The 12,394-nt window shown below is 42.5% G+C and overlaps 1 long non-coding RNA gene across 1 annotated transcript in view; it reads left to right on the top strand.

Moving 5' to 3' along the window:
* LOC109288373 overlaps positions 1-12,394 on the top strand; it is a 40,069-nt gene that overhangs the window by 25,542 nt on the left and 2,133 nt on the right. Inside the window, exons 3-4 of the long non-coding RNA XR_002095122.1 lie at positions 5,303-5,362; positions 10,928-11,014. This is a non-coding gene — a long non-coding RNA (uncharacterized LOC109288373). The remainder of the gene's footprint in view (positions 1-5,302; positions 5,363-10,927; positions 11,015-12,394) is intronic.

Here is a 12,394-nt window from a genome sequence, read left to right as displayed (position 1 = left end):
AACCGGAGAAGGAATTGAACCTGGGTTTCCATTTCCCAAGGTTCTCACTTGAAATACCAGGTGAGCCTACAAGAGGATGGCATCATGTCCTCTTCTGGCAATATCTTTGTGGGTAAAAGAGAGAACTTTAAGGGAGGGAATTTCCTGACTTTAATACTGACTCCCTCGTCCTTTTAAAAAGACGTCCACTAAAAGACCCGATCTACATCTGACATGTTAGGCTGTGTAGTAAAGAGGTTCAGGGACTACAGATCCAGATACTTGAGTCTGGATCCTCTTTCAGGTCACTGAAGGTCATCTCAAAGCAGCTCAGCGGGAATCATATACTAGTTATTAGGGCTGGGGAGTCGATGACAGGTGATGGTGATACTAGCCGCATCACTTCCTTATGTATCACTAGCTACAGAAGCACCTATGACTAAATCACACCAGCCTATACTGGGTTTGGGTGAGCAGGTATCTGACTTTGATACTGTAAATGGGCATATATTAAGAATACTTTTAGCTGTTTTTTGTTAATGCAACGGCTCTGGAGATGGTACCCTATTTTGGTTCTTATAAAAGTGTTTTAAAAAATAGACAAATTATAGTCTGTATATTTTTTATGTTGAATTAAACTCTAACAGCTTCACTCCATCAGTGGTGTGGGAGACCTCCATGCGCTCCATGTCCATAAGCTCAGTGACAACTTTACACTGAGTTCTGACATGCAGAAGACACCATTCCGTAGATAATCCAGGCAAGCAAACCGGGACTCTGATTGTTTTCCATAGGCATTTAATTTAGATTTAATAGGATGTGTATTTTATGATAGCTGAATGCTAATTTTTAGATAAACATTTATTGCTGTTTAACAGCTTTGTAACAGATATGCCCATATCTAAGAGCATATATAAGAGAGAGATCTGTTACATAGCAGTTATATCTCAATAAATATATTTTAGGTAATCAATGAGTATTTAATGTGCAATAACTGTCTTATTAAATCTAAATTGAATGCCTGGCTTGGAAGCTGCAGGCTGGCTCTTTCAGTCATATACACATGCATGCTTCACTGCAGAGGTTATAAAGCTGAGTTTTCCCACTGTGATTTGGCAGGAAATTCAGGATTTTAATAAAGCCACCACAAATGGTGGCTTCACTCTGGGGTTTGCTGCCTGCCTGGTCTTCTGCATTGATCCATTGACAGGTTTGATTAAGTGTAAGTTCAAGTTCGTGAGGACTGTGGTTCAGTGGTAGAATCCTTGTCACACAGGAGACCTGGGTTTGATTCCCAGACGCTTATACGACTACATCCATAGAGGCACCAAACATCTGGTTTTTGGATTCTGTCTCAGTGGGTAAAGGGAGGATGGAAGGTCTGGGCAGCCTCCACTCCTCCAAAAAAAATTCCTGCCTAGGCATATGCATCGGAAGTCTGGGTAGACCTCATGCATATGCTGTGATCCAGGAGGATCAACGGTTGCCAAAATTAATCAAGTTTGTGATAAGTGGAAGATGCCACCTACAAGATACTCTCAGCCTTAGCAAGAATCTTTTGGCAACAGATGTTTGTCAATAATTGAGGTATGCAATAAATAGTGATTTAAAAAAAAAAACTATTTATTTTAACACTTTGCCGCAGTAAACAGCTTCTTTGAAGACAAAGGGACCACCAGATTCTGTATAATAAGATAGGGAGGGAGAAGGATTACTTTGGCAAAAGCACTACTAATTGAACAATGTTTCCTAATTTTTTCCCCTGCTCGTTTACTGCATTAATAGTGACATGTACTGGATATAGGCAACCAAATTCAATCTGAAGCAAACAAGCTCAAAAACATTTAAGCTATGAATCACAGCAAATAGTGTTTTAATTTTAAAGGGTTTTTGTAAATGCCAGAAACAAATTAGATTGATTTTTGCATGCTTAATTTTTTTAGTAGTCCACTACTGATACTGGGTGCTTGTGTAACATAAGCCTGGAAACATGCATATTTTCTTTAGAGATGGGAAGAAAATGATTTACCAGTCCTATTAGCATTTTGCCTGTCCTGAGGCAGGACAAAAAGCCAAAATCTTGAAATTTTTTGCAAACCAAAAGTCTCCAAAGGAAAAAAAAAAAAAAGTTTGGGTAAGTCCAAGTATTTCAGTTTGTACAACTTTTTTAAAACTATAAATCAACTTAAATTTTGACCCAGAAAAGGGAACTTTAATTCTGAAAGTATAAAACTTGGTTGTTTCAACAATTTCTAAATACATTTAAGGTTTGGGTTTTTTTTAATAACAGGGAATTCATTTAAAGTAAACAGTTGTGGTTTGGACAAATTTATATTTTTCTTCCCATGACACTGGTGGCCCAGGGTGATAGATTCATAGATGTTTGGGTCTGGAGGGACCTTGGCAGATCATCAAGTCTGACCCCCTGCCCTGGGCAGGAGAGAGCGCTGGAGTCAGATGATCCCAGCCAGGTGCATGTCCAGCCTTCTCTTAAAGACCTCCAAGGTAGGGGAGAGCACTACCTCCCTTGGCAGTCCGTTCCAGATTTTGGCAGCCCTTACTGTAAAGAAATTCTTCCTGATGTCTAACCTAAATCTGCTCTCCATCAGTTTTTGGCTGTTGTTCCTAGTTACTCCAAGGGGTGCCCTGGTAAACAGAGCATCTCCTATTCCTTGCTGTCCCCACCTGAGGAATTTGTAGGTGGGCACAAGATCACCTCTCAGCCTTCTCTTGCAGAGGCTGAAGAAATCCAGGGCCCTCAGTTTCTCCTCGTAGGATTTTGCCTGCAGACCCCTAACCATACGAGTGGCCCTCCTCTGATCCCTCTCAAAGTTGTCCACATCCCTCTTGAAGTGTGGTATCCAAAACTGGACGCAGTACTCCAATCTGGTCCTCTTGCTTGAGTAACAGATCCAGGTCCCTCTTTTCCTTTGTCTCCCTTGCTTTGAGCCCTGATCTTGCAGCAGAAATTCTTGTCAATAATGAGCAGCTTTCACTTTGTACTATTATATTTCATACCATTTCTATTACAGTATCCCACTGCACAAGATTATCTGACTGAATACTCTCTCTTCACATCGAATATCAGTTGTGGAAAGTAAAGATGGGCAAGTGTGCATGAGTCTATGACTCAGACTTGTGCATACGCTGTGAATGTGCAAGTTGGGAGCTCAAACTTTTTAAGCCTTTGAATTAACAGACGTTGTAAACATGGATAAGGAAATTTCAGGACCAAGATCCCAGGGGTACTTATCCCAGTATATTGATTTTAGGTGAGCCTATGCTCAGTTAATCCCACCTCAAAACTTCCCCCGCAGCTTTAATGAGATACAGTGTTTGTCATTATTGCTTCCTGCCCTGATCCACATGCCGTGCCCAGTCAAATTGCTTTGGTGTTTCTCTGTAGAAGGGGGTTTGTTTCTGTGGTGGTTGAAATAATTCTTGTTGATCTCTTGACTACAGAGGTTGTGGGGGGCTTGCAAAATAGATTGTGATGTTTCGTTATACTCCAAGTAAGGACCAGAATGGAAAACAAATTGTGACACCCTTCTGTGGCTGGCCACCCTGACCAGTGGGGCCTCTTTCCACCACTGCCCCTTCCTGTACTTTCCACATTCACATAGACATACTGGGCAGATGGCATCTCCTCTGCCTAGCAGCCAGAATCGCAGTGAAAACAAGATTCAGCTATGGAACAAGGAGGACCTTGCTCCCTTGAACCCCTTTGTATGATTGAGCAAGGGTTATGGCAGTCTAGTCCTAACACTAAATACTGTACTTCGAAAAGTGAAGACATTCTACAGCAATACAAAATTGTGCTCCTGTTGTACTAGTCCTGCTTGCTGAAGGTATTTCTTAAAATTTGATGTATTAGACACCAACAAAGGCCCAAAATAAATCACTAAGCCAGAAGGCTTTTCACTGGGCCAGTGTTCTTTGTTCTAGCTTCATTGTGAATTAAAGCTCAGCATGCTAGGATACAAAGTGTGTAGGTCTTCTTACTGTTGTCCCAGCTCTGAAAACTACTTTAAGTTTTATGGGTACAGCATACCTTGATGCAGCAGTCAGGAGATAAAAATGGATGCTTTGCAGGACACACTGAAATGTAAATGAACAGGAGTAAAGGAAAAAAAAACATATCTAAGTTCTTACCTTTTTAAATTTTCATTATTTCCCATCCAAGCTGACTGTTTTTGTTTAATCTTGCCATTCCTTTTCTTCTTCATTGTGTGCTCTTGTTCTTAGGGATATGCAAACTTTATTAGTCAGCTCCGCTTTCAAGCTCTGTACGCTTTTGTGTTTGAGAATTGGGAATCAGGTACTTTTACAGTTAGCCTAAGGGGAGAGCTGGGCAGGAGGAGCCTTTATGAATAATCAGGGTTGACATCTCCAACGTTGTTCCTTCATTATAAATATTGTTAAAGGAGCTGTGACCACCATGGGCTCAAACAGAACAGAGCATGGAGGGGAAGAAAAAGACAGCCTTTGATATCCCCTCTTTACTAGTTATCACTCCATTGATGACACTGGCATTGACAGGTCTCTTAAATTTGGCTGCCTTTTTTTAGAAAGTTTTTCTTCTATTAGCATAATTATTCTGTCTGTGGAAGGCTGAATTCATCTTACAAATTGTAAAGGCTGGGAATGCTACTTAATGTTAGTGCGTGTAAATTTTCTTAAATGCTGCATGCCTGATGGAGACATAAAGTTGCCTGATTACATCAACCATTTTTCCTACCTCCATGTTCTGGATTTATTGAATGCCTTAACTGTCAGGTAATAAGTCTTTGTAGCAAATATATAATTTTGCTTCCTTTTCATGTGAATAAATGTTTCTTTAACATACAAGTTAACACAAGTGTTACACTTTGAGAGCACATAATTATAAGTTCACTTAATAACTATCTATTTACTTAAACTCTTCCAGAAATAGTAACATTTGTAGTAACAATAGTAACCTGTTGGCAAATTGAACCCTTTATTTTAAGTATTTTGGCTTTTTTTTTTCCTTTTAAGCCATCTACAATTTATTTTTGGTGTCATCACTGAACAACATAAAACTCGACATATCATTGAGGGAAATAATACAATGGATCGTTACTAATGTTTGGTAGAGGTTATTTTGTCTCTGATATAAATATTATTTTTATTAAGTGTCCCTGCTTACTAACAGATTGAAAAGGTGCAATTACAAATCAAATGATATCCCCAGAGCTGTCCCATTTTCAGAACATAATAAGGATCTTTGTTGTTTTATCTTAATGTGGCCAGGGTAATTACTTGTGCGTAGTATCTTAATAAGTGTATGCCTTTTTTTCTTTAGGTTACTGACCTCCAAGAGAAACTCATGCTAAAATATGTGAGCAGACTGGGTACTTGAGAGGTAAGGATGTGCCCCCAATACCTTCAAATATCAGGTCTTTGTCTATCTGGCATTTAGAATGCATTAAGCTGGGGGCGTGTTGCCTAAAGAAATTACCCAAAATGACCTCCTGGGGATGGCTCAAGCATTGTTTCAACAGCATTCAGCATCACTGCCAGAGCATGAAAGAGAAATCACAGAAACATGAGGAGCAAAAGAGATAAAAGGAAGAGAAATGAGGAGAGAAAACATGTTGTTTTTTAATTGACCTGAGGAGGGGGGCACAGGGATGATGACATGGCCTGAAGTTTTTTGTTTATGAGAACATGCTCCCAGTATTCCTACGTCTGCACCTTAAGCTTGGTGAGACAGGAAAAAGAAAAGACGGTGCCTTCCCTAGTATGTTTTTAGTTTGGTTATTGACCAGAAATGACTAGCTTAAAAATAGTCAAAGCATGGTACAATGTGTTAGTTTTATCTGCATGTCCCGAGTTTGCTTTGTTTCCTGATTTGGCATTTCCTAATTATGGAAAAGACTGTAAGCCTTGTCACTGGGTTGGTGGGAGCCCTGTACTGTACCTCACAAGGCAGAATGTGCTGGTACCTCTGAATAGAATAGACTTTTTTTCTAACATCTCTTAAGTAAATTATTTGCACTAGTCAGTGAAGTATGAATAAGTGAGAGTGGGCTTAGGTTCTAATTTAGGAAAAATAGGGTAAATATGAGGAAAAAGTTAAGATGTGGATTAGAGAAAATTAAGCTATAGAACAGTGATGCTCAACCAGTGTGTCACAGCACCCTGGGATATCATGAGATCCTTTTTAAGTTGCCATGGTATGCTATGTAACTAACACTGTTATATGTGAAAACATCTACACATGATTCAGAAAATAAACCCACAGATTTCAAATAGGAATCCATAGGGTCAAAAACATTCTCACCTGTTATGGTCTTTCTGAGTTCTTGGAAGAAGATTCCTCAATTATTTTTCTATAGATAAAAAAAAAAAAAAGTGAACCTCAGAGGGGTGACTTGAGTTTAATAAAGGGTGCCTTGAGTCTAGAAAAGCTTGAGAACCACTGCTGTGAAGTTTGGAAGAGAAAAGTTGCCTAAATAGATTGGTAATGAACAATAGATTATTATTTATTATTGGAGTGTTGTCAGATGATTAGCCCTTCCTATGATTCAGTGAATAGACTGGATCACCTGATACTGGTCCCTGCCAACCTAAGTAAGCCTGCCATTTTTATGGGCCTTCACTGCAGATCAGTAGTGGTGCACAGACGTATGTTTATCAAATGTTTTCCTTCCTTCTTGACAAGTACTTGAGTCACAACTTTAAAATGATCTTTTAGGCCAGGGACAGAAGTTACACATAAACCAGTTTAAGTGATTGGAAACTAGTTAAAACCTGTAACAGAACAGAAGTTCAGTCCACATAAACTGCTTTCAAAAGGGCCAAAACTGGTTTAAGATAAAACCTGGTTGGATGTAGTATCAGACTTAACTGTTTTAGGCCAAACCAGTTTATGGAACTTCTGGCCCAGACCTCTTCCTGGTTCAAGTTAACTCACAGTCCTGCAGCATCCCAGGAAGCTTTGCAGCCCTGGGCTGTGCTGTATGCTCCAGGGGAGCAGGGACTGCCCTTCTCCTCTGCTTCTCCTGCCTGCATCTGTCAGCCCATTGGGACAGGGAGCAGGGGAACAGACATCCTTACCCTGGGTCTACACAGGGTGCAGGGGAAGGGACTTTTCACCCCTTCACAGCCCTCCCCCTGCCAGGGGCAGCCTGAGGAGCCCAGGGGAATTCCCCACCTCCGTCTCCCCTGCACAGCTGCTTGCCTTAGCTTCTGCCACAGGAGGAGGGGGAAGGGGTTCCCAAGGCCCCAGGGGTGCAGACACCAAGGAGCCCCTCCTCAAGGTGCTTCCTCCACCCTGACCCGGGTCCCACAGCTGGACGCAGCCCTGAGGAGCTGAGGGGAATTCTCCCCCGTCCTCTTCCAAGCTGCTGATTGCCGCAGGAGGGAGGGAGAAGCTGTCCTCTGGCCTGGGTGCCCATCTATGCAGCCCAGCATGGGGGCACCAGGGAGCTGTGCCTTGAAGGGCTTCCCTTCACCCCAGCCCAGGGAAGCTCCAGAGAGCTGAAGGGAACTCTTCCCCTCCGGGACCCCTCAGCTTGCCCTAGTCCCTGTGAGTCTCAGGGAGAGCTTGGGGCAGCCTCAGGGAGTGGAAGGAAAAGCCCCTGCTCCTCTGCAGCTGCTTTTGCCTCAGACTCACAGCAGCTGTGGAAAAAGCAGCTGAGAGAGTTTCCCTCCATTCCCTGAGGCTTCCCCAGCTATCCCTGGGCTGAGATGAGCAGCTGTGGGGGTCAGGAGGGGAAGAATACCCCTCAGCTCCCCAGGACTGCTGGGGTAGGAGGGAGCCCCCAAAGGCAGGGGCTCCTAGTTCCCCCATGTTGGGCTGCATAGGCAGGCACCCAGCCTGGAGGACTTTTCCCTCCCTCCTGTGGTAGCAGCTGGGAAGGGCGGGGCAATTCCCCTCAGCTCCCCCGGGGCTGGGGGAAACCCCCTGAGGCAGAGGCTCCCCCGGGTGAGCCAGCACCTCAACCCTCTGTGTGGGGACAGCAGGGGGTTGGGGGCATGTACTGGGCAGCCGATTGGGACTGGTCCCACTTGGTGGGCTGGCAATGGCCGGTAGGCTGGGAGACATGTGCTAGCACCCCCTGCCTAGTGCCTACTGGCCTGGGTCAGTGCAGGCCTCCCTCTGCCTTTCCCAATTGAAAACTGAATGTCAGTTCAGTAGATTTTCGGTTCAGTCTATGCAGCTTAGAGGAAGCTGCATAGATTGACTCAATTCTGCCTCAGGCTTTTTGACTTATTGTACTTAGCCTTGATATACATGGACACAGCTCTGTCAATGTTTCATACTGCACCCGCTTACACAAGCAGAGAAACTGGGCCCAGTGGGGTTAATAGCTATTGTTTGCTGTTCCAGTTCATTAAATATTTCCCAGCAAATTGATTTTTCCTTTCATGGGGTATATTTAACAAAGATTCCCAGGTGAGAAAAGTTGAACTTGCTTCTACAGAACTGGTTGCTATATCATCCTTTTGATGTGCAGAGTAAATGTTATGAGTGTCCCATAAGCAGGATTTGTCTAGTAATATTTTATTGGACCTACTCTACAGTACAGAGAGAGGTTAGACAATCTTTTTTTACTCAAAATGCCTTTACTCAAGCCTTGGAAAGAAGGAGATACCTCCTAAGCTAAATACCAGATGAACAACGTGAGCTGTATTTCTTTCTTCCTACCTTGTCTAACCTCCCTCCCAGCCTAGAGTCGGTCCAATAAGACATATTACCAAACAAGCTGTCATTCTTCTATATCCCAAGGACCATTACAGTGACAAGAACACCACAGCACATGAGGGTTTTGGATCATACATTTCAGTTTTGTGTGTTGCGGTGTGGCGTGCATTGGTCTAATTCTCTGTTAGCTTGCAACTGGCAATACAAAATTAAAGTAAGCTGCTACCAGATCAGAATGGCTGTGCTCTCTATGCCTACTTTGCCTTGGTGTGAACAATTATCCAATTTTCAAAACAATGTAAAATCAAATCCACAGGGAGGCTGCTGCAAGCCAGTCAGATCTGCTAAATCTGCATGGAGAGGGTGGATCCTGTTTTAAAAAAAAGAGTATCAGGTTTCTTTCAAAACAATGTTCTAGCACCTGTACTGTTCCAGATGACTTTCCAAGTGCTGTATGTCACATTTCTCGTTTCTTCCTATTTTGCTTCCATTTTTCTTGAGCCTTCACCCCAAAACTAATGAACAAATAGAGGAACTGAGAAGGATGTTCAGTATCTTTTTCTCTCTCTTTCTGCAGTTTTTTATTTCTATAGGGTTCTGTGTAGAGGGGTAGTGCTTATTAGAGGCCAATTTCTTACTGATCCAATTAGATCAGTAGGACTGATAAATAATTTGCTTTAATTCTTTAACTTTGTGCTTGTTATAATACATTTTAATACCTCTGTACCTCAGTACTTGTGTGTCCAAGAAACCTTCAATATACATTAGCATATAATAAAAATGCTTTGGAATATACATTGTGCAAACAGATTATAGATACATAATTATAGACTGCTGACTCAGAACTCTTCTTATCTAAATAGTGTTTAGATAAACATCAAGATTGAATTGTTATACCAGGAAATAGCAAAAGTTTTAGAGAAAGATACATCTTTCCTTTCACAATGAATCATTCAAGGAATTCAGCAGGCAGCCTGATGATGTGATTATATGTCTTGGCTTCATGGGTTAGGTTCAGAATCTGCATATTCTAAAGCTTTATTAAAATCTCTTGGGGGATTCTTCATGTGTAAAAGAAAATTTCTGGGATTTGCACCCTAATGAAAAAGGCATTCCCGATCCTCTGTTTAGCATGTCTGCAATTGTTCATTTTTTGAGGCTGAATCCTTTTCATCAGGAAATCACCTGCTCCCGTGAGTTTTGGACCAGGCAGTGTCTTCCAAATAGGAGAGGGTGAAGTTTTTTTCCCTTTTCCCAGAATGTTTTTAATCTCTTTTGTAAACTAGTACCCAAGGTTTGTACCTCATGATGTTAAGGCATAATTTGGTGTGCAAAGCTTATATAAAATGGGGTCAAATATTGGGCTTTTGTCCTACTATCTTGTTTTCATTTACTGGCTTGAAATGTTTGCACGATCCTCTTCATTTATAAAACAGGGCACTGTGACTAAGGGACTTGTTATAACGTTGCTTGATAAACCTTTGTAAAGCAATGTGCTGTTGCAAGTAATGGGCTCCATTCATTATTAGCCCAGTTGATTTTCATTTACACTTGGCTCTAACAATTAGCTTGAGCAGGTGTGAAGGTGATGGAGGGGCTGGGACGCACAGAGGTCAGCCACTGCTCTATGTGATAAATTAACCATTATTATCAGCAGTGAAAGTGGCTCTTTACGCTTGTCAGCGGCAAACAAAGGGACAACATATCTCACATAAAGTGGAGTCAGGGCCAGGACTGCAAATGTGATGTGATTGCTTCGTTTTGTCTGGTTAAATAAAGGCAGACTCTTCTGTTGAGATGTCACACCTGTGCACCTCCCATCGCACAGGTAAAAATAAATCCTTACTTGGAGAAGAAAACCCTGAGCTACAAAACATATTTTAATATATGAACAGAAAAAAGCCCCTTTAATCTGAATTATAACCATTCCGAAATATAGTCCACGCCTATTTGAAGCGTGAGGGTAAATTCTTAAAAAAAACTGATCTATGATCATTTTGGTCTGGTGAACTCTGAATTCCTTGTACTGTTTGTGTTGATTTGATTTTCACTTTATCCATTTTATAAAATATCTACAACCTTTCTGTACTGTGTGGAGCAGTCCACTAGCAATTTACCTCAGATTATCTGCAAATTACATATAATCTGTTTAGAGGCGGCCCAAGAGAGTTGAAAGGCCCAAGAAAATCTAAAAGCATGGAGTTCTGCATCATGTGCACTACACCTGCCCCAGTAGTACTATCTTAACTCTATGTGCCTTTCCTTTGTTTCAGACAGGAGAAGGAATGTAACAAAGGAAGCCATACTGCCTGGTTTGGGATGAGTGCAAGCACAAGTATATCACGGTTGCTCTAAAAGCATTGGGTAAGTTATTTAACAGGAGTATGCTTGTGAAAAAGCAAGCAAGCTAAAAAGGATGGGTGGGGGGTGTCCCTGTGTGCCACATGGTTGTTAGAGAAGAATGCAAAAGGAAGGGAAGGTAAGTCAGAAGGGCATGATATGTCTCCTCATTTCCACTTAAAGCAGGTAAAGGCCATGGAGATCCATGCATGCCTAATTTTGATCTGCTTGGTGTTTTGGAATTTAAGGTATTTGTGTACCATGGAGGCAGAATGTCTTGGCCTGGAGAGCCCTGAGCGCTAGGGCTGTGCGAAATGGCACCATTTCATTTCGACTTGCGTTTCGATGGAACAGTATTTCATTTTGAATTTCATTTTTATTCAAAACCACTGTTCCATTTTGTTTCAGCAAAACAGTTTCGCTCTTTTGACACTGTTTTGATGTTTTGCCCATAGGCTATAACGGGGAAGCTTGAAATAGTCTGTAATCATTTCTGGCCTGATTTGGATGAACGTTGCAGGAATGGTAGCCCCTTCTGAGGGCATGAAGCCTGCCAGGCTTCAAGGAGATAGGTACAGGGGTTTCAGGGAAACTGCATCTCAAATCTTGAAAGAAAACAACTCGTGTCACGTGTGTGTGTTAAGCCACAGCAGGGTCAAAGCTGCAGGCACACTAGCCCCTGCTGAGGCAATGCAGCCTGCCAAGTTTCAAGGAGATAGGTGCAGGCGTTTGAGGGAAACTGCACCTCAGGATGTGGACAAGCAAAACTCATGACATGGGTGCTTGTGGGATTGTGTCTGTCTTGGGGCACGGGGGGAGGGGAAAACCACAGACCTGCTAGGCCCTGCTGTGGCCACGAAGCCTGCCAGCTGTAAAGGAGATAAGTGAAGGGGGAATCTGGGTTCTGGGGCCCTGCACCTCTAGCTGCCGACTGTCAAAACTCATGGGGTGGTTGCGTGACACCATGTGTGTGTTAAGGTGCATCCTCACTCAACTGACACCAAGGCAGAAAGCAGGGCAGTTCAAACAATGCTGCCTTTTATGCAGTTTTTCCATCCCTCCCCTGTTTTGAAGCTCTCTGTTTCATTTTGATTTCGCTCTTTTGAACTTGACCTAACTGGGATTAGGTTTTCATAGATTCATAGATGTTAGGGTTAGAAGGGACCTCAATAGATCATCAAGTCTGACCCCCTGCATAGGCAGGAAAGAGTGCTGGGTTCAGATGACTCCAGCCAGATGCCCATCCACCCTCCTCATGAAGACCCCCAGGGTAGGGGAGAGCACCACCTCCCTTGGGAGCCCATTCCAGACCTTGGCCACTCTAACTGTGAAGAAGTTCTTCCTAATGTCCAGTCTAAATCTGCTCTCTCCTAGCTTATGGCCATTATTTCTTGTAACCCACAG

This window comes from Gavialis gangeticus, unplaced genomic scaffold, assembly GCF_001723915.1.
Source record: "Gavialis gangeticus isolate Ggan-Ray unplaced genomic scaffold, GavGan_comp1, whole genome shotgun sequence".
Taxonomy (NCBI): domain Eukaryota; kingdom Metazoa; phylum Chordata; order Crocodylia; family Gavialidae; genus Gavialis; species Gavialis gangeticus.
Note: the sequence above shows the minus strand (reverse complement) of the source record. Positions and strands in the feature narration are given on the sequence as shown.